The sequence below is a fragment of the Gigantopelta aegis genome, chromosome 10 (assembly GCF_016097555.1).
Source record: "Gigantopelta aegis isolate Gae_Host chromosome 10, Gae_host_genome, whole genome shotgun sequence".
Lineage (NCBI taxonomy): Eukaryota > Metazoa > Mollusca > Gastropoda > Neomphalida > Peltospiridae > Gigantopelta > Gigantopelta aegis.
Genome location: NC_054708.1, coordinates 38,837,461 through 38,858,359, shown reverse-complemented (window position 1 = coordinate 38,858,359; position 20,899 = coordinate 38,837,461).

Below are 20,899 nucleotides of genomic sequence, written 5' to 3'. Positions count from 1 at the left end.
GTTTTGTGTAGTTGGGCACTAGTTCAAAAATATGAAAAGTTACAAACCACTGAAGATATCCAAGGATTGAATATTTGGTATAATACCAACATATTATTAAATAATAAACCATTTATGTGTAAGAACTATATTAACAAAGGAGTCATTTTTATTAGCGACATACTGGACGAGGAAGGAGACTTTCTTACATTTGAATCCTTTACCCAAAAATATAACATAAATACTAACTTTTTACATTATGCATCGCTAACAAACGCTGTAAAAGCCTTTTTACAAACACAAGATAGCTTAACTGTAACAGAGTTTAGCAAAATTAAAATACCAATTTTTCCTTTTAAACTGATTTTTCTGTTGAACAAGAATACAACAATTAAGGTTATGTACAATATTTTGAATAATAAAATCACCACTCCAAAGTCACAAACAAAGTATGCAAGCAAGGGTTTAATATTTGACCATCTTACATGGACAAAATATTATGTTTTACCTTTTAAATGTTTAAAAGACACTACATTAATATGGTTTCAATATCGACTGCTGCACAGAATTCTTGCCACATACATTTCTATATATGATAAACTATTCTGAATCAAATAAATGCTCATTCTGCAATAAACTACCTGAAACTTTACAACATTTGTTTTACGATTGTGACAAGGTACGAGAGATTTGGAAAAGTTTAGAAAATTGGATATTTCATGAAACGGGATTTCAAATTTCACTAACAAAACATTTAGGGATTTTTGGGATGATTGATGGAAAAATGGCCCAAAATATAAACTGGTTAATAATTAATACTAAATACTATATTTATACCATGAAAATACTTAAAAGAAATTTATGTATCAATGCGATTAAAGTTATTCTACGTAAAAAATTTCAAATAGAAAAATATATATATTTTAAAAATTGCGAATATGATAAATTTTATAACAACTGGTCCAAGTGGCTTGATCTTCTAGCTTAAACAAAATACATATTGACACAGACGTATACAATTAACAAACTATATTCTTTAAAAAAAAATCGGTCTTTTACTCCATCCAAACGTTTATTTCTAGCGTGACACACCTGTCCAAGCACTCGTCTAGTTCCTTTATCTTCTACTTCTCATTTCCTTTCTTCTCTTTTTTTCTTTTTCTACCTCTTTTCTACTGTCTTCTTTCCTTCCAAACTTTCTTTTATTTTTGTCTCTCATTCCTCAGACCAAATGTTATTTAGAAATAACGTATGGGCGTGTCAACTTAATGTTTGAGTTTTAAAAAAAATTATGCCTAAATTTCACATTTATGAAAGATTATGCTATACAAAAAGTAAATATTTTTGGTACAATATATATGTATGTATGTATTTATATATATAAAGCTAAACCTCTATTCTATGTACATGAATGTTAGTGTATATGTGTATTATTGTAAATGTTGGTTTAAGATTGTATAATATGTGTATGTATTATGTACTATTGTAACCATGTGTATATAATATAATTATGTCTATTATCTCATTGTAAGGCAATGATGCAAGGCGCCCCACCCTTGTCATTGTTAAATTGATCTGGGGGTAATAAAAATTTATTTTAAAAAAAACACAACAAAAAAAAAAAAAAAAAAAAAACCCACAAAGCAATGCAATATATGTGGTATGGATATAGTACCAGGGGTATACACAAATGTACTCACCAGCAAAAGTTACACAGTTCCCGATATACGTAATTCTCTATGTACATGTGTATATATATATACATACAGTACCTAAAACATTCTGATCCTTTTATTATTGTATTGTATTTAATATCTGAAGGCAGCATTACTTAAATATGGTGCAGTACATGCTGTCTAAACCATTTACATGGATATTTTGAATAGTTTTATATTACACACAAGTCTTACAAACATAAAAAGTGAATTTGCATACCATTCTAGGCAAGGCTGCATTACATATACAATTTATCTGTCTCACAACAGTTCATCTTACAATAGCTAGGTTTTTTGTTGCTTTTTGTAATATTTTAGAATTGCAGTTCTATTTATATTATGCTTAACTTATGTTTTGGTGTATTTGATATCTATATAGAATATTGTCATCAGGCAAATATCTAGCACTATAAAAATCTAACTTTCATTCCCAATTCTAAATCATTTTATGTGACCCAAATATGATACATGTGAAGTTTACAATTTTCTATTTCTACATCCTTCCTTTTATTCTATTAAGTAGATGTTAATAACAATTACAAAACAATATAATATGAGGTATGAATAATTATATACTTCTCAAAATAAGTTACTAGTAGTAGTAAGCAATGCCAGAAATTATTAATTTCTATGTATACACATACTTAGGATTGCCTGAAGCTTTTATTATTAAAAACAAAACAAATTGACCTGGCTTTTTTCTATATCATATTGAGGCTTCATTATTCAAATATGGTTAAGTATATGGAGTTTATATACTATGTTCACAAATTTATGAAGATGTCCCTCTGTTCTTAGTACCAACCAATTATAAGTACCTTTCCTCGGAGGTGTGTTAAAACATTTACAATTCATCTATCTCACAGAAGCTTGTACTATTTTTAAAAACATATTTGTATTTAAATTGTGCTTAATTTATGCTTAGGTTTATATAATTGACATCAGATAAATTCATCAGGCATATCTATAATCTAGTACTTGACTTTCTTTCCTATTTCAGTCTTATCATCCAGGGCTTCTAGAATACGGTGGCCCGATGCCAGAGGCCAGTGGTTCTTGGATTCGGGCCAGTAAAAGTTACTTTGTGAGATCCCGATGGCAAGTGATCAAAAAATAAAAAAATCTACAACGCTTGGAGTTGGATCGTACGAAAACAAAAGAAACATCTACAAGTCATTTCTTTCGATTTGCTATCACATGCGATATTTTACTAACAAATAGTTGGCAACCAGTAATCTTCGACCCATTGATGATATCAGTATACCTACCGATGTAACTTTATTCAAGTTATAAAGTGTAAACACTGGAAAAAAAAAAAACCTTATTGCTTGCCGCCATGTTCTTATTTGCACTGGTACCCAAAGATTTGTTACTCTAATGTTAATAGTAGTACAGTGCAAGCGTAAAATGCGAAACGGTAACCAGTCTTTTGTTAGTTTTTAAAGGTTGCATGTCACCATTTATGTTGCAAAATGGTCAAGGTATAAATTATTAATTTAATTTATAAAATATCACATAAATTGCAAAAAATAAATAAATTGCAAAAAATAAATAATTTGCAAAAAATCAGGAAATAGGTAAATATAACAAAGTACCTATATTGAAAATTACAAATTTTGTATGTTTTTTTTTTGGGGGGGGGGGGGGGGGGGGGGGATGGGTTTTTTTTTTGGGGGTGTGGGTGTGGGGAGGATTTCCCATTCATAAGTACATAAATATATACTCATTCATAAGTGATAGAATATTTATTTGTTTTTAATACTGTTAATTCTTGTAATATGTAACGGATTATATACGTATGTACACATGTATGTATATATATATATATATATATATATATATATATATATATATACATATATATATATATATATACATATATATATAACTTAGGTGGTTTTAGTGGAAACAATTATTTAAATTTACTAACTAAGTAACTTTACTCTAAACTGATAAAAATTGTTTCATGTTTTTTTAAACAAACATAAAGTGTGCCTAATGAGCCTATGTGTTGTGCAAATTGACAAATGGATTACATATGATCTCAGTATGCAAAAGGTACCCGGTACATTAAAAAGTTAATTATTTTAATTTACTGTTTTTTTGTTTGTTTTTATCAACAGTTAAAATTGGGCAAGTGAATTTTTCACCATGGCCAGTGAATTTTCAAATCCACTGGCCCAATGGCAAGTGAATTTAAAAAAAATTCTAGAACCCCTGTATCATCTGACTCAAATATAATGTCTATTATGTTCACAATATCTGTAATTTCTTATTTTGTCCTCTGGGCCTTTGCTCTTGTTCCTCCCTCAGTATGTCAACAGCTCTTGTTATCAGATCACAAACCATCCAATTCAGCTTCAGTATTTCTTTGGACATTTCTCAGCCATTTCTATGTGGTTGAGGAATACCCTGGACTTTGTGATATGACTAATACCATATGAGACCATGGCAATTTGCTCTCTTCCAATTTGCTCTATTGGTACAGCATATTTTCAGGGAATATCTACTGGATTGAAAGTTTGCAACTAATCCACAGTAGCATAATAACAGCATTCCTGGTTTGGCACTAAATTTCTCATGTGAAAGGGGTTCTTCCAAGCCACACTTGATCTAAGGAATCCCTACAAAAGTCTTAAGAGACTAGAAGACCATTTAAATGAAAAAAAGAAAACTCTGCCCTCAGTTTCTTGTGAGACAAAGTACATGTTTCAAACGCAAATCATGTCTGAGGGTGTTGTAAAGTGCACAAGAAAATGCAGAAACAAAGATTATACTTCAATGTCTGTACATTGCTGCCAGTTCACCATCCCAGATACGGACATTTGTATACACTCAATTTGGCAACAAGAGGCATCTTATAGATGTGCACAGCATCATTAAGGATGCAGGGAAGACACCAACTAGCAATTCCAGCTGTGCTTGCCATTATTGGCTATGATACCAACAGTGCTTTTATGCAGAATGGAAAACTGGAGGTTTTGAACATTCTCAAGCAACACCAAGACTTCCTTGAAATGTTGTTAGCTCATGGAAGTTCAGCAAAAATTGATGTTCATATATTTAAGAAGCAGATCATTTCATATACCTTCTCTATGGGAGTGCAGGTGCGAATAACATACAAAAACATCATGTCTTGACAAATATCTGGAAATGTTTGTTGCCAAACCAAGGATGATAATATTGAACTACAGTAGAGTATAAATCAGCCTTCTTCACTCTACATGTATATACTCACTGAGAATGCTCTGAGAATGCACATAAAGAGAACAAATTGCCGGGGTTGTCATTTGGTATCAGTCATGCCAGGCATACCAGGCTATTCCCCAACCAAATGGTCATATGGCTGAGAAATTTTAGAAGGCACACTAAAGATGAAATAGTGATATGATACCATGAGAGCTGATGGACCTACTTATGGGGGAACCAGAGCAGAGTCTGGAAAAGGAAAATACCAGAAATTGTGAACATGACAGACATATTTTAATTGTATGAAAATGCAAAGGAATATAAAAGGAAGTTAAAAATTTCCTAGACAATATTTGATGTAGAAACTAATTATATACACTTGAGCATAAGTTAAGCACAATGTAAATATAAAGGCAAATCTAAAAATATTACAAACACAGACTAGTATAAGATGATATAAGATGAACTTCTGTGAGATAGATGACTTGTACATGTAATGAAAAAGAAATTATGGTAGGTACACAAAACTGATGCTTTAAATTTTTTAACACTGGTGTTTAGTAAAGAAAGACATATTCGTAATATTGATGCACATACATGTATACTCAACAAAATTAATTAAGGGCTAGTAAACTTTCTTATAATAGAATTCTTTGTTACTGTCATATTATTTTAGCATGTTTTGGTCATATATATGGCTTCTATACATTGTTTCAGTAAACTTTTACTGGTTATACATGCAACAAACACTGGGATTTCACATACTTATGAAAAATATTGAAATGAGCATTAGGCAAATATTTGTTACACATTTGTTCAGAATGTTTTTTGTCATTGTGTTCCCTCAAAATTGTTATTTAAGTCATTAAGTTTAAGAACATGCCACAATGCTGACAACTTTCAATGGAAGAAGTTGTATTTCCCCCCATATTTAAAGGAAAATGCTAAAATATCTATTGGACCTTAATTAATTTTGTTGAGTATAGTATAGGCAGATATACTGAACCATATTTGAATAATGCTGCCTCAATATATTAAATACAGTGCAATTTTTAATAGTAAAAGGTTCAAGCAGCCCAAAATATGTGTAAATATAGAAAATAATGCATTTCAGGCATTGCTTAACTTTTGCCAATGAGTATATCATTATTCATACCACATATTGCATTGTTATTTAGTTTGTTACTATTAACGTCTAGTATAGGATGAATATCATTAATTTTGGCCTTATATCTGTTAAAAATTTATATGGATGACAACTTTATCACTATATTTAATTTTTCAATAGTGTTTTTGGGACACAAAATGTGCAACGGTACCCCCATTCAAATGGCGATATTTTTTTAATCCACCAACATTTTTTCTGCAGACAAGCAGATATTAAATTCATATATAATGAGGTATCTAAAAATACTTGTCTCCAAAACTCCCTGGGGGGGGGGGAGGGTTTCGGTATCTGGCCCATGGACTATTTGACAATGTAAATTCTAATTTGCTGTCAAAATGTTGCTTAAACATTTCACTACCTGTAATTCTGGTTGTTTTTTTAATATTATATTTATACCATCTCCTATTAATGAGCCATAAATTGCATGTGCATTTAAAGAAATCAGTCAGCTCTCATAGTGAAGCCATTGATGCCTCTGGGTGCCACTCATGTTTCGTTAGCTTTCCCCATTCCCCATTGTTTATAAGTGTTCGCTTGTTTCTGTCAGTTGCGCTATATAAAATACTGAGCTGTCCAACACTACCTTTGTGACAAGATCTTTACCATCACCTAAAATTCCAGTCTCCTTACAGAAAATTCCATTAATTCTGCCTGCACACCTGCTGACTTGTTAGTGGTATGGTCCACACTCCTTACCACTCATTTAAGACTTTTGATTTCAGAACCTGCAGCCTGTCTTTATAACAGAACAGGATGACCACTATTATTGCAAGATTTGTAATTTTGATGTATGATTGCACAAGTACCTATAGTGACAATAGCCAATGATTAATGTTATTATAGGTGTTAAAACTGTATTAATACATTTTATATTTTATGAGATATTGAGTAAAATAGCTTGATTTCAAGATGACAGCCATATATTCGATGTCACCATTGGATTCTTAGACCCCTGATATGTCAGTCTAGGTGTTAAATCTGTAATGATATCTTTTCTACTAAATGAGATATTGAGCAAAATAGCAATCTAATTAAAATTAGCTCCACTATTACATGTGGATCTAACAGCAGCCCATTGGATGAGGTCCAGTTGACCTTTCATTCGACCAATCAAAACCTTACTTGCAAAATCATGCCAGTGATTTGAAAAGAATTTGAAAACATTCAGGATTATGCCGAGGGTATACGAAATGATTCGGGTGAATTACGAAGTATGCTGAAAACTAATTTCAATATAAAATTTTATATAAAATTCGTTTCAAGACGACAAAAAAACCCTGTGATGGTATAGCCATAAAATCTGTTTATACTAGTATACAATCTAGAGTTTATTTCTGCACTTTCCCCCTGTTTTTTCAGTGTTGAAATAGACCAATAAGGTCGCCTATTGCATAAATAGTCTCGCCCGATATTTTTAGAATTTGTATGCTCCCGAATAACGCATTAAATTGTTATTTATAGATGAAATGTCACCTGGACATAAGAGTCCACACACTGCTGTTAGATCTACTGTTGGACCCAGTAGAGCTGTTAATCAGATTGGCAAAATAGCATGTGGACGGCAACCATCTTTGATTTCAAGATGGCAGCCACAATTTGCAAATACTTCTGTCACCACTGGATTCCTAGTCCCCTAACATGTGGGTATAGGCATTTCAACTCTCTCGATATGTGTATTAGTTAAGGAGATATTAAACAAAACAGGTCTGTAATGGTGGGCATCTTGGACTTCAAGATGGCAGTCATACAGGGTGCAATTTCCAGTGGGCCCTGGACTAAATATCCTTGTATTGGGTTACTCTAACCATTTGCCAATGTTCATGCTTTCACAGAAAAATGCTAAATTGATCAGCTAAGTCGCTTCACTACTAGCATGGATAGTAAACATACTGTAAGGTTGGTTATTCACATATATTTGATTACAAAATAAAAACATTACATACAATTTAGACATCTACACTGATCATTTAGATAATGGATTAATCTATCACATATAGTGTCTACATAAGGTGTTTACTTAGCTGAAATATACATTAGTTAACAAATATGTAAATTAATATAACATCTTTTGGGAAAAGTACCCTTGGTGGACGATAATGTACCCTCGGTAGTTGGGTACTGTAAAATCCACCCTAATGAAATCTTAAGTGTCTCATTTTCCTAGAACTATCCCTAGCACTGACAGTAAACATACATGTACCATAAGGTTATTCATATATATTTTTAAATAATAATAATAATAATAATAATAATAATAATAATTTCTTTTAATTTGGAAATGTACTCTGATCATTTAGATAATGGATTAATCCATGATATACATATTTAATTGTCATGTCTACATTAGAAGGTGTTTACTTGGCTGAAATATACATTAGCCAACATATATGTAATGTAATATACCATGTTAAAGGAAAAGTACCCTCAGTGGATGATATCCATGTACCTTTGGTAGTTTGGTACAGTAAAATCCACCTTTTTGAAATGTTAAGAATCTCCTTTTCTGAAAACTACCCCTGACATAGTAAATATGCAGTAAGGTTATTCATATCTATTAAAAAAAAAAAAAAAAAAAAAAAAAAATTAAATTAAAATCAAAATTTTCATATGAAATGAAAATCCACCCTAATCAGTTAGATAATCGATTAAGCCATCATATTCATATTAAATTGTCATGTCTACATTAGAAGGTGTTTGCTTGGCTGAAATATACATTAGCCAACATATATGTAATGTAATATAATATACCATGTTGAAGGAAAAGTACCCTCAGTGGATGATATCCATGTACCTTCGGTAGTTAGGTACAGTAAAATCCACCTTTTTGAAATGTTAAGAATCTCCTTTTCTGAAAACTACCTCTGACATAGTAAATATGCAGTAAGGTTATTCATATCTATTTAAAAAAAGAAACAAAAGAAAAGTAAATTAAATTAAAATTAAAATTTTCATATGAAAAGAAAATCCACCCTAATCAGTTAGATAATCGATTAAGCCATCATATTCATATTAAATTGTCATGTCTACATTAGAAGGTGTTTACTCAGCTCAAATATACATTAACCAACATATGTAATGTAATGTACCATATTAAAGGAAAAGTACCCTTGGTGGATGATATCCATGTATCCTCAGTAGTTAGGTACCATACTGTAAAATCCACCCTTTTGAAATGTTAAGGATCTCCTTTTCTGAAAACTACTTCTGACATATATAGTAAATATGCAGTAAGGTTATTCATATCTATTTATTTAAAAAAACAAAACATTTTTAATTTTTTAATTTTACATATGAAAAGATAATCTACCCTGATCAGTTAAATAATAGATTAAGCCATCACATTCATATTGAATTGTCATGTCTACATTAAACAGTGTTTACGTAGCTGAAATATATACATTAGCCAACATATGTGTAATGTAATATAACATATTAAAGGAAAACTACCCTCGGTGGATGATGTCCATATACCTTCGGTAGTTAAGCATGGTAAAATCCAGGCTTTTGAAATTTTAAGAGTCATCTTTTCTGAAAACCACTCCTGACATGGATAGTAAATATGCAGTAAGATTATTGACATCTTGTTACAAAAAAAACAAATCAAACTTTCACACATGAAAAGAAAATCTACCCTGATCAGTTAAATAATAGATTAAGCCATCACATTCATATTGAATTTTCATGTCTACATGAGAAGGTGTTTACGTAGCTGAAATATACATTAGCCAACATATGTGTAATGTAATATAACATATTAAAGGAAAACTACCCTCGATGGATGATATCCATGTACCCTCAGTAGATAAGTATCATAAAATCCACCGGTAGTAAACATACAGTAAGATTATTCACATCTACTTAAAAAATAATAATATAATTTTAATGGAAATGTAAATGCACATATGTAATAAAATGGAAATCAACCCTGATCAGTTAGATAGTTGATGAATAATTCATATTCATATTTAATTTTCAGTGTCTACATAAATTGGAGGGACTGGACATAGCCCACTGGTAAAGCGTGGTCGGTCTAGGATTGATCCATTTTTATTGGACCATTGTGCTATTTCTTCTTACAGCCAGTGCACCACCACTGGTACATGTATATCAAAAGCTGTGGTATGGTGCATATAAAAGATTACCTGCTACTAATGAAAAAATATAGTGGGTTTCCTCTCTAAGACTATGTCAGAATTACCAAATGTTTGACATCCAATGAATCAATGTGCTCTAGTGGTGTCATTAAAAAAAAAAAAAAGTGTTTACTTATACATATGTATTTCACACACGCACACATTTATTTCAACTTATTTCCGTGCTTATATCCAATTAAGGTTCAAGCACGCTGTCTTGGGCACATACCTGTTATCTGGGCTGTCTGTCCAGGACAGTGGGTTAGTTGTTAGTTGGTTAGTGGTTTGGGAGAGAGAAGAGGGTGTAGTAGCCTTACACCTATGCATTGAGTCCTTAAGAACTTGCTATGGGCTAGAGCCGGTACGGGGTTGCGAACCCTGTACCTACCAGCCTGTAGTCCGATGGCTTAACCACTGCACCACCGAGGCCGGTTACACACACACACACACTGTCACGTATGTATGTATGTATGTATGTATGTATACATGTATGTATATGTATATTAAAGGTAAATGAACCTTCAGTGGTACTTTATTCAAATCTATTTAATAAAAATCATATTTAAAAAAATAAAGAAACAGAAATCTACTCTGATCACTTAGATAATTGATTAATTTTGTGTCTACAAAAGTAGATTTTTACTTTGAGGAAATAGACATTAGCCAAGAAGTGTGTAATTTGTTAACTACATCAGTGGATGACTTCATGTGTACTTGGTAGTGAGATAATGTATTTATAGTCCAACCTACTGAAATCTGAAATTTATAATTTTCCAAAAAACTACCGTAACTACTGTTGTCTTGTTATTATTTTTATTTAGGACAATTGTTATTACAAATAATTGAATAATTATAATTAAAAGTAGTGGACAACATTTTTCTAATCGGTTTGACCTGTACTCATTTATACAGTAATTAATTTTAAATTATATATTCTGTAGTTGTTGAATGATTTTGTTGTTGTTGTTTGTTTATTTGTTTATGAAATTAAGTTGTACAGACGTGCATTACAATTTTGACGTTTACATAACCGTAACCATTGGTGTAATATTCATCAACATATCGGCGGGATTATCCCACAGAAGAAGAGTAGGAAAACAACAAACAACGACATTGATATACGCTACGTAACATTCAATTACACAATTTATTAACCACACTGTATATTATTAAATACTTGTTACATTAATATCTACAGTTGGAATAATTTATATATATACACCAGAACATTACTCGATGTCGTAAAATCTCGATGTCGATCAACCGTTTGATCATGAATATTCAGTAGACTCTCACTGGCTGACGACTCTCAGTGTCTACGATTTAGTCTCTCCCTTTCAACACACCCAGGAAGTATAGCAATAGAAAGTGTGGCACCTCACATCTAATCTACCTGCAAGAAAATGGGTGGGGGTGGGGGGTGGGTGGGTGGGTGTCACGTATCATTTAAGAGATTTAATTAATGTTTTTAATAGCAACCGTTATTTTTGCTGAAAATTGCAGTTCCATTTTTGGGGATACTCCGCATTAGTTTCAATCCCTGGTATATACTGCATAACAACTGTATAACAAATAAAAGTGTATTTATTTATTGTCAATGGATAATATAAGTTGTAGAAGCATCACGAGGGGTATATGGCTTTTTATGTTCCCTTTGTGTGTTCTTTTACCCCGAGCCGAAGGCGAGGGGGTAAAAGAGCACACAGAGGGTACATAAAAAGCCATATACCCCGAGAGATGCTTCTACAACGAATTTATCTTGCCGACATGTTAAACCATATAGCCAAATAATTAAAATAACGCCAGACAATAATTATTGTTAAAAATTTATTAACGGAGCCGTACCACGCGGACGCGAACGAAACCACTTGCCAGTGACGATAAACGAGTTTTTAACTTCAAATGTTTGTAATACGAAATTGTCTGAAACAGATATTAATAATAAAAAATATTTTAAAAACTCTGTTTTATCAGAAATGTATGTAGTAAAAAAATAAAAATATAAAAAATAAATAAAATAAAAAAACTGTTGCTAATCGCGCATTAATACAATAATTAGGTGGCCGAGTTCAACATTGCAGCTTTTAAAAGTACTGAAATAGTGTATTTTATAGTAAAAATAAAATTAATTATGTATACTTGATTGATTATCAATGCTATTTATAATCTGATTATTGCTTTAGCATTAACTGGGGTGGCTGGAAACTGTTGGACATTACAGACGGCAAACAACCAATGAGATTAAAGAGTTTTACATGAAGGCGCGATAATAGTATTTGCACAAATAATCAATGTCACATATTACTACCAATCAAACCCACAGTTGCTTTTACTCTGTAAATATTTGACGGTGCACGTCGAACTTTGACACGGAACTCTCTTCTTTGGTACTATGCAACCTATATACACACAAACATACATGTGGGTCATTCCACAGAAAAGGTAAAAAAATTATGGATGATTTTGACCCCATCTATTTATTCAGTAACAAATTACTTCACTTTTATTTTTTATATGAAAATAAATATTGTGGATCATGCTTTAGCAAGAACATAAACATTTATCATTTCAATACTAATTATTTCACAGAAACTGACAGTCAAAAACCAAATTTTGTCAAATTTGTCCACTAAGTTACTGTCCCAAAGAGTAAGTCTATACATACAGTCTGTTGTATGAACCAAATAAACAGGTATTATTTTTCATTCAAAACCATTTTATTTTGGATTGTTTCCAGTGTTGAAATCAATTATAATAATGACACAGTTGTTGAAACTATAGAAATTATTTAGGATATACTTTGTGTCCCCATTTATTATGTCCACAATGTTATTATTTTATTTTAGACAAGTATATTCAATGAGAGATACATATGGAATGTTTTTAAATACTCACCAGATGGCATTGCAATCCCTGTTAGTAATGAGAAGCCTGGTTTTGATCAGATGTGACACATTTCTAATTTATTTTCAATTTTGGAAACGCGAGTCAGTCGTACCTTTATTATATGTCTGCAAGGTTACCAATGTAGTAATCCACCAATATACTGAATGAGTTTGACCATTATACCACAAAGTAGGTTAAGTATACCAAACCCTAAAACAAAAGCCTGAGTGGTAATATGTCAGACAAGCAAGGTCATAGGATGAGACATTTAAGAAAATGTCTACTATGTTACTGTCTGCTAAGTTACCTTCAACAAAGTAACTTAATAGACCAGTGTTGGTAACCTAGTAGACAAACAGGTAGAAATGCCATCATTACATGGAGTTATTGCTAAAATGTTAATATTAATACGTCTCCTACATGTTTATACTGAATAATAGTTTACCTATTTAAAGTGTAGTCCTAGAATATTAGCTTTACAGTAAATTTGTGACACTTTAGTAACATAGTGGACAACGGAGTAACTTAGTGGCCACACTGTCAGTATATCAGTTACCAGTATAAAACACATCACAGTTGTCATCACATTGATTTACACTAATAGTTAATGATGGACACATACTCGTTTTCAGTTATTTTAATAAATACAGGTAGATTTTATTTAACTACTACTAGTGTACCAGTTAATTACTATATACCGTGTTTATAACATTTGCAGAGTGCCAGTAAAATTAGGATGAACTTTTTTATGTGGAACTAGGATAGTCAGAAGTCAAAGATGTGTCCCGATATATATATATACTACTCAAAATAATTTAAGGGTCAGACGATATTTTCGACATTATTTTCTGAATGTCAATTATATTAGCTAGACCATAATGTCACGCATGGTATTGTTCCATTTTGACGAAAGTGGGTCTAAGCAACCCATAAATGAATTAAAATCCACTGTCATTGACACTGTCGACTAGTTCTAATGGCGAAAACATGCTTACATTTGCACGTAAATTAGGGCGAAAGCGAAAGGTCTGCTAAGTGCCCATAACTTGCTTTTTCACAAAGCACGCTTTGCACGTGTATTCCATGTTCCCAATGCAGAATTTCCGTTTAATTGGAGCTTGCGTTTGTGTACGGTGCACACTCCAAATTCGACAATGGTACGACTTCAACTGACTATCGAAGATCGAGGAAGGGCTATTGCTTGGCTTCAGGATGGCAATACGCAAAGAAATGTTGCTTTGAGACTTGGTGTCAGTCAGAGTGTCGTTGGCCGACTGTGGCAACGGTACCAAGCAACGAATTCTGTTCGAAATCGTCCACTTTCGGGAAGACCCCGAAGCACTACAAATAGAGAGGACCGCTACATCACCAATATGGCTCTACGTCAACGCACAACCACTGCACGCCAATTACGTGACAATCTGCGGACTGCGACTGGAACTCGAGTGTCTGATCAAACCATACGCAATCGTCTGAGAGCCAATAATCTACGCTGCCGTCGCCAGGCTGTTCGACCACCACTCCTACCACGTCACAGAACGGCCAGACGTCACTGGTGCACGCTTCATCTGCGGTGGCAACGTGTTCAGTGGGGTCGAGTGATGTTCACTGATGAGTCCAGGTTTAGTCTCCAGTTCAACGACGGTCGGGTTCGTGTCTACAGACGTCCTGGGGAGCGCTTCGCTGACGTTAACGTTAGACAACGTCACCGTTTCGGTGGTGGCAGCGTCATGGTGTGGGGCGGCATCTCTATCCACCACAGGACCCCCCTCTATGTGGTGGATGGCAATCTGAATGGAATCCGCTATCTGAATGAGATTATCCGGCCGTTGATTCTCCCAGGCCTTCAGCAGATTGGCGGCGGGGCAGTTCTGCAGGATGACAATGCCAGACCCTACCGCGCCAGGGTGGAACGGACTTTCTCAGACAACAAGGTATCGCCAGGATGGATTGGCCAGCATATTCGCCTGACTTGGCCCCAATAGAGTACGAATTAGGCAGGAGAGTTCGGGATAACCATGCCCCTCCGGCCAACCTTCATGATCTGGGTCAACTTCTTATGGCAGAGTGGCAGACCATTCCCCAAGAGTTCTTCAGACGTCTGATCAACAGCATGAGGCAACGATGTGTCGAGTGTATTCGCGCCAGGGGTGGATTCACACACTATTAAATGAATGTTCTAATGTGTAAAATCCATGTTTGACAACCTTCAACTTTGACAGCATGTCATGTGACTTTCTTGTATGCAGTGACGTTTATTTGTGTTTTTTTGTAAATATGGAACAATAAATAAAATGTTTGGTGTAGTTTACATCATCAGTCTAATACACTCTGAAACTTATTTGGTTATACATTTTTGACCCTTAAATTCTTTTGAGTAGTATATATATAAAACATTTTAAGGGTCAGGTGTTATGGTGTGCACTGTATTAATATTTCAATTTTGTGGTAATATGTTGATTAAAATAAATTAATGGTTATACATATAGCTGCTGTATGCACTATTGAGTTTATTACTAATGGCATCTTTTCAGTTTGATTTAGTGATATATATCCTAATGAATGTGTTCTCTACCTGGCACATGAAAGTGTCACCGAAGTAAATAATAAATAAACAATTAACAAACCAAAAATACCTCCCCCCCCCCCCCACACACACACACACACTGAATTCTGACCAGGGGGATGCCAGTTATGTTTGTTCAATAGCTGGCCTGTGCAAATGCAAATACATTCTTTCTGCAGAGTTCTTATATTCTAACTTCTGTAGAGTCGCGTATATTATCTCCTGTAAACCCCATCTTGTCACTGTACTATAGTATGCATTGCATGAACCTCATATGCCGTTGTGTAACAGCCTGAGTCGTAATAAAGTGTCTGTTTATGTTAATTATGAAATATTGGCTAACACTACTCTTACTCAAACTACAGCACAAATAGCTCAATCAACACTGAAGTGACTACTGTTGTATCTTCTTGTATATATAATCCCATGGGTCGCTGTTGATGTGTACACTCCTTATTCTTGTACCTCAAACTACTACAAATGAAAGATATTCGTGCATCTTTGCATTAAATATATCTGGCTGTATTTAGTTTTTACGATTCAGTGTTAAACAAGGCATTATAAGGTTGTAACAAATGAGACAGCTATACAGGTGGAGTGCATTCTGCCTCAACAATAAGGACATTTATGGGTATATTTATGAAAACTGTTTTGTCTCCTTCCCAAACCAACCGCTAATGGTAGTAAGCATAAACAAACTGACACAAGTTATGAGACCAGATCTTATAAATGATATAAGCATGTACACATGCATGCATTTAACATATATACAGTTTCAAAAGTGTTGAAAAATAAAAACAGAAATAATATATGATTTTGTCAGCTAAGTAAAAAAATTTAAAAGATGTGTATTGGCTTGTAGTTCAATTTTGTATTTGTTATATTGATCCATCAGGGTTTCTGCCAGAGGCTAAAACGGGTATGGCGCCATACCCACATTTTTAGGTAGATTTTTGTTTTAATTAACTTTTGACAAAATTAATTATTCTTATCAGCACTGTAAGATTGTCTTAACCCTAGCTCAAAACTTAACCCATTTTCTTTTTGGAGGAGGCCCTCATACTGTGGTTGCATTCAGTTCCATAGCGCCATACCCATACATTTCTTTCTGGCAGAAACACTGTCCATGGAACATTTTGTTTGATTCCAAATATTATGATATTCATGCCGAGGTGTCTTTAATCATTCATTTACTCATTTGAATTAAATGTGTAACAGTTAAGATTTTAAATGTTATTTATTGTCAGTTCCGATTGAATCATTTACACCTGATGATGACCTCACATCAGTAAAATAATTATTTGTCTGTATTTAGACATATGACCTTGTTACTCATTCTTATTACTGTATCAGCCTGTTCTGATCATTAAATATAGATAATCAGAGTTTTTACTGTAAGTCAGTTAGTTCATTAGATGGTTATTATAAGTAACTTAGTGGAAGTTAAACCTGGTCTACTATGTTACCACATGTCCACTAGGTTACTTTCATCAACAAATGTATTTTTTTTTAAATTAAAAGGTACGTTGTTAATGGATATTAGCATATATTTACAAGGGCAGTAAAAGGATGTGCTGGTTGATATATAGTAAAACTACTTCTTGCAACATATAGGAAATATTTTTCAAATTATAAATGATAGTTTGTAAGAAAATATACGATAAGAGTAAACATTTAGGTGATTACATAAAATATAACCTTATCTTGTAACAAAGTGACGTTAATTCATAGAAAAGGACAGCTAGCCTAAATTGTAGTACCATATAAAATGTCCCCTGTGTATGTTTAGTGCAATTTTGATATTGCTGTTGTCCATAACTTAGTGGACACTATTTCTTACCTGTGACAGTTTTAAAAAACCCACATACAAACTGAAATGGCTATTAGCGTGCCAAACCATCATTTCATGTGCAGAAATATATATTGAATACAGTACTGCAAATAAAAAATATATTCAAGTTGTTTCATTTTTAAGGAAAACAAAATCTGAATTTTTTCCCTTTTCTGTGGAATGTCCCATAAATATATAACATTATAAGTTGTAGAAGCATCACGAGGGGTAGGCCTATATGGTTTTTTATGTACCCTCTGTGTGTTCTTTTACCACGCGGACGCGAACGAAACCACTTGCCAGTGACGAAAAATAGTTCCATCGATAAACGAGTTTTTAACTTCAAATGTTTGTAATACGAAATTGTCTGAAACCGATATTAATTAAAAAAACAACAACAAACAAACCCCACAACTGGTGCTAATCGCGCATTAATACAATAACACCACGACCGTAATTAGGTGGCCGAGTTCAACATTGCAGCTTTTAAAAGTATTGAAATAGTGTATTTTATAGTAATGTAACAGGATGACTGGGTTCTTTACTGGATGATTTCTTGTAATTAATAAAATAAATGACCGAACAAACACAATTTGAAAGGTAACCAAAACGATAGATATTTATTTACAAATGACAACTAAAGAAGGCATGTTATACATGATACACAAAATAGATGAATAATAAATAATAAAATTGTATGTTTATTTCCCAAAAATTGCTACTCACTGTCTCGGAAGTTAATCGGACTTTTAAAAACAAAACATAACACAAGAATCGAAAACTAAGAAGAACCCCAAGTGTTCCGAAACACTTCTTTTAATAGATCGTGTAGGGGTGCCGACCAATGGGACCCGGCGGAGCCGACCGTCGGGACCCCAACATTACGCATGTCAAGAAGGCCTATGACGTACACAGCTAAGTTGGAGACCGCCAACAAATATGTAATACATTGTTGCTTGATAGGCTTCTCCCAAGCATCTGAGCTATAAATACCCTTTGTTATTATTATTTCAAAATAGGAGGTGATTAATTTCAAGCTCCCCTATCACACTCCCCCTTCTTAAAATTCAACGATATAAATCGTTGATATAAGTTAAGTATATGTTACGTTTTAAGATTCCCAAAGTACGAGTAAATATTGGCGTCAAATAATCTAGGTATAACATACACCCGTATAAACCCGCATATTATTTAAGTATAAAACTGTTTGCATTCACGCTGGAATATATAAAGTTCATAAATGTCCAGAGGCATGTGGTGGTAAAGTCAGTCAGGAATATCCAGAGTTCCAGATTTATTATTCTAATAATAAAATATATCCAGTTAGAATTAATATCACATTAAAGCACATCCATTTGGAATTAACATCACGTTAAAGCACATCAATTCGGAATTAATATCACGTTAAAGCACATCCATTTGGAATTAACACATATTAAAGGTGCACTGAATCCAAGAACACAAGATGGTGAACACTTTCAGCAATGACACCTGAGACCGCGTCCATCCCATCTAGAAGGCTTGTCTCTCATAGAACACGTAGGAGACAGAGAGTGGAGAGCCAATGCAGTAGTGGCTGACGATGTTGTAGAACTAGGAGCCATCCAACTGCCGTTACCCATCAGTGGTGAAATTATTGACGTCTTCTGTATTGATGTTGATGATGCCGATGCCATTGTTGTTGATGTCGACGTCGACGTTCCTTCTGCTTGATGCAATGGTGCTTTCCCTAGCCCAGGACCAACTTTCTTTCGGGCGCAAACACTACACTCTTTACACCACTGACTAACATCTTCTGACATACCAGGCCAATAAAATCCCTGTTTTATCTTATCTAGAGTTTTGTCCCTTCCTAAATGTACAGAACAGCGTTCGTTACGCAACTGTTTCATTATTTCTTTTCTTATACTTTTAGGACAAAGTAGTTGCAATGTAGGAGGTACTGCTTCGACTCGCTTATACAGCGTATTTTCTCGAATGTCAAGTTCCTCCCACATGCTCCACAATGTTTTGACATCTGAGCTATATCTGGCTGTCTCGGACCTGTCAGATGTATCATCTGATTCTGATTTTAGTCTAAGAATAATCCCAATACACGGATCTTCCGAATGCATGTGACTAATCTCATTTATCGTCCACCCCTCCACCCAGTTAGACTCGGGGCTTCCGCTAGATTCATCGATACGAGAATCAGCTTCCGTCTCCTGAACTGTTCTTGAATGGCTAGACTTTTGTTTATTCCTAATAGAATCTACAGTCTCCCCATATTTCCATGTACAATCAAAACAACTATCCAACTGACATTTTCGTTTTGGTGGGATCCTGGACAACCCGTCAGCGTTCCCATGTGCGCTACCTTTACGATGCTAGATTTTAAAATCATAGGTATCTAACACAGTAAGCCATCTGGCCACCATACCCTCGGGCTCCTTAAAATTTCTAATCCATTTAAGTGAAAAATGGTCTGTCCTAAGCAGGAATGGTCTCCCCCAAAGATAATGTCGGAAATGCTTTACAAATGTAACAACTGCCAATAATTCTCGATAGGTAGTACAGTACTGGCGCTGCGACCTAGACAGAGTCTTATCCTATCACATATTCTGTTACATCTTTCACCTGCGACAATACGGCTCCTATCCCATATAAACTAGCATCTGCATCCAAAGCAAAACTACCCTCCCTGTCAGGGTAGGCGAGGACTGGGGACCCCGTGAGTAGCTCCTTCAGCGTCTCGAAGGCTGTCTCACACCCATCTGTCCATACGAACTTGGTCTTCTTATGAGTCAAGGAAGTAAGTGGAAAGGCAATAGTAGCAAAATCGGGAATAAAGCGCCGATAATAAGAGGCTAAACCCAAGAAACTCCGAACTTCTGAAGCATTCTGTGGGCGCGGCCATCCCTTAACTGCAGCAACTTTACCCGGGTGGCACTTTACCCCATCAGCTGACACAACATGACCTAAATAAGACACCTCTTTTTGGAACAATGCACACTTGGACGTTTTTAGCCGTAAGTTCGCACCTCTCAGTTTACTTAGGACCAACCTAAGGTTATCTAACGCTGAGCTAAAGCTATTTCCATACACTATCACATCATCTATATACACTAAACACTTCTTCCAGTGTAAACCTCTTAGAACTAGATCCATTAATCTTTCAAACGTTGCAGGGGCATTAGACAGACCAAAGCTCATCACACTAAACTGAAACAGTCCTTTGTGTGTAGCAAAAGCTGTCTTTTCTTTATCTTCCTCTGCCATAGAAATTTGAAAATACCCACTAGCTAGATCTAAAGTACTAAACCATTTAGCACCAGCAAGAGCATCGAGCGAATCGTCGATCCTAGGAAGAGGATAAGCATCTTTATGAGTTACATCATTTAATCGGCGATAGTCTACACAAAATCTGACGCTACCATCCTTTTTCTTAACTAA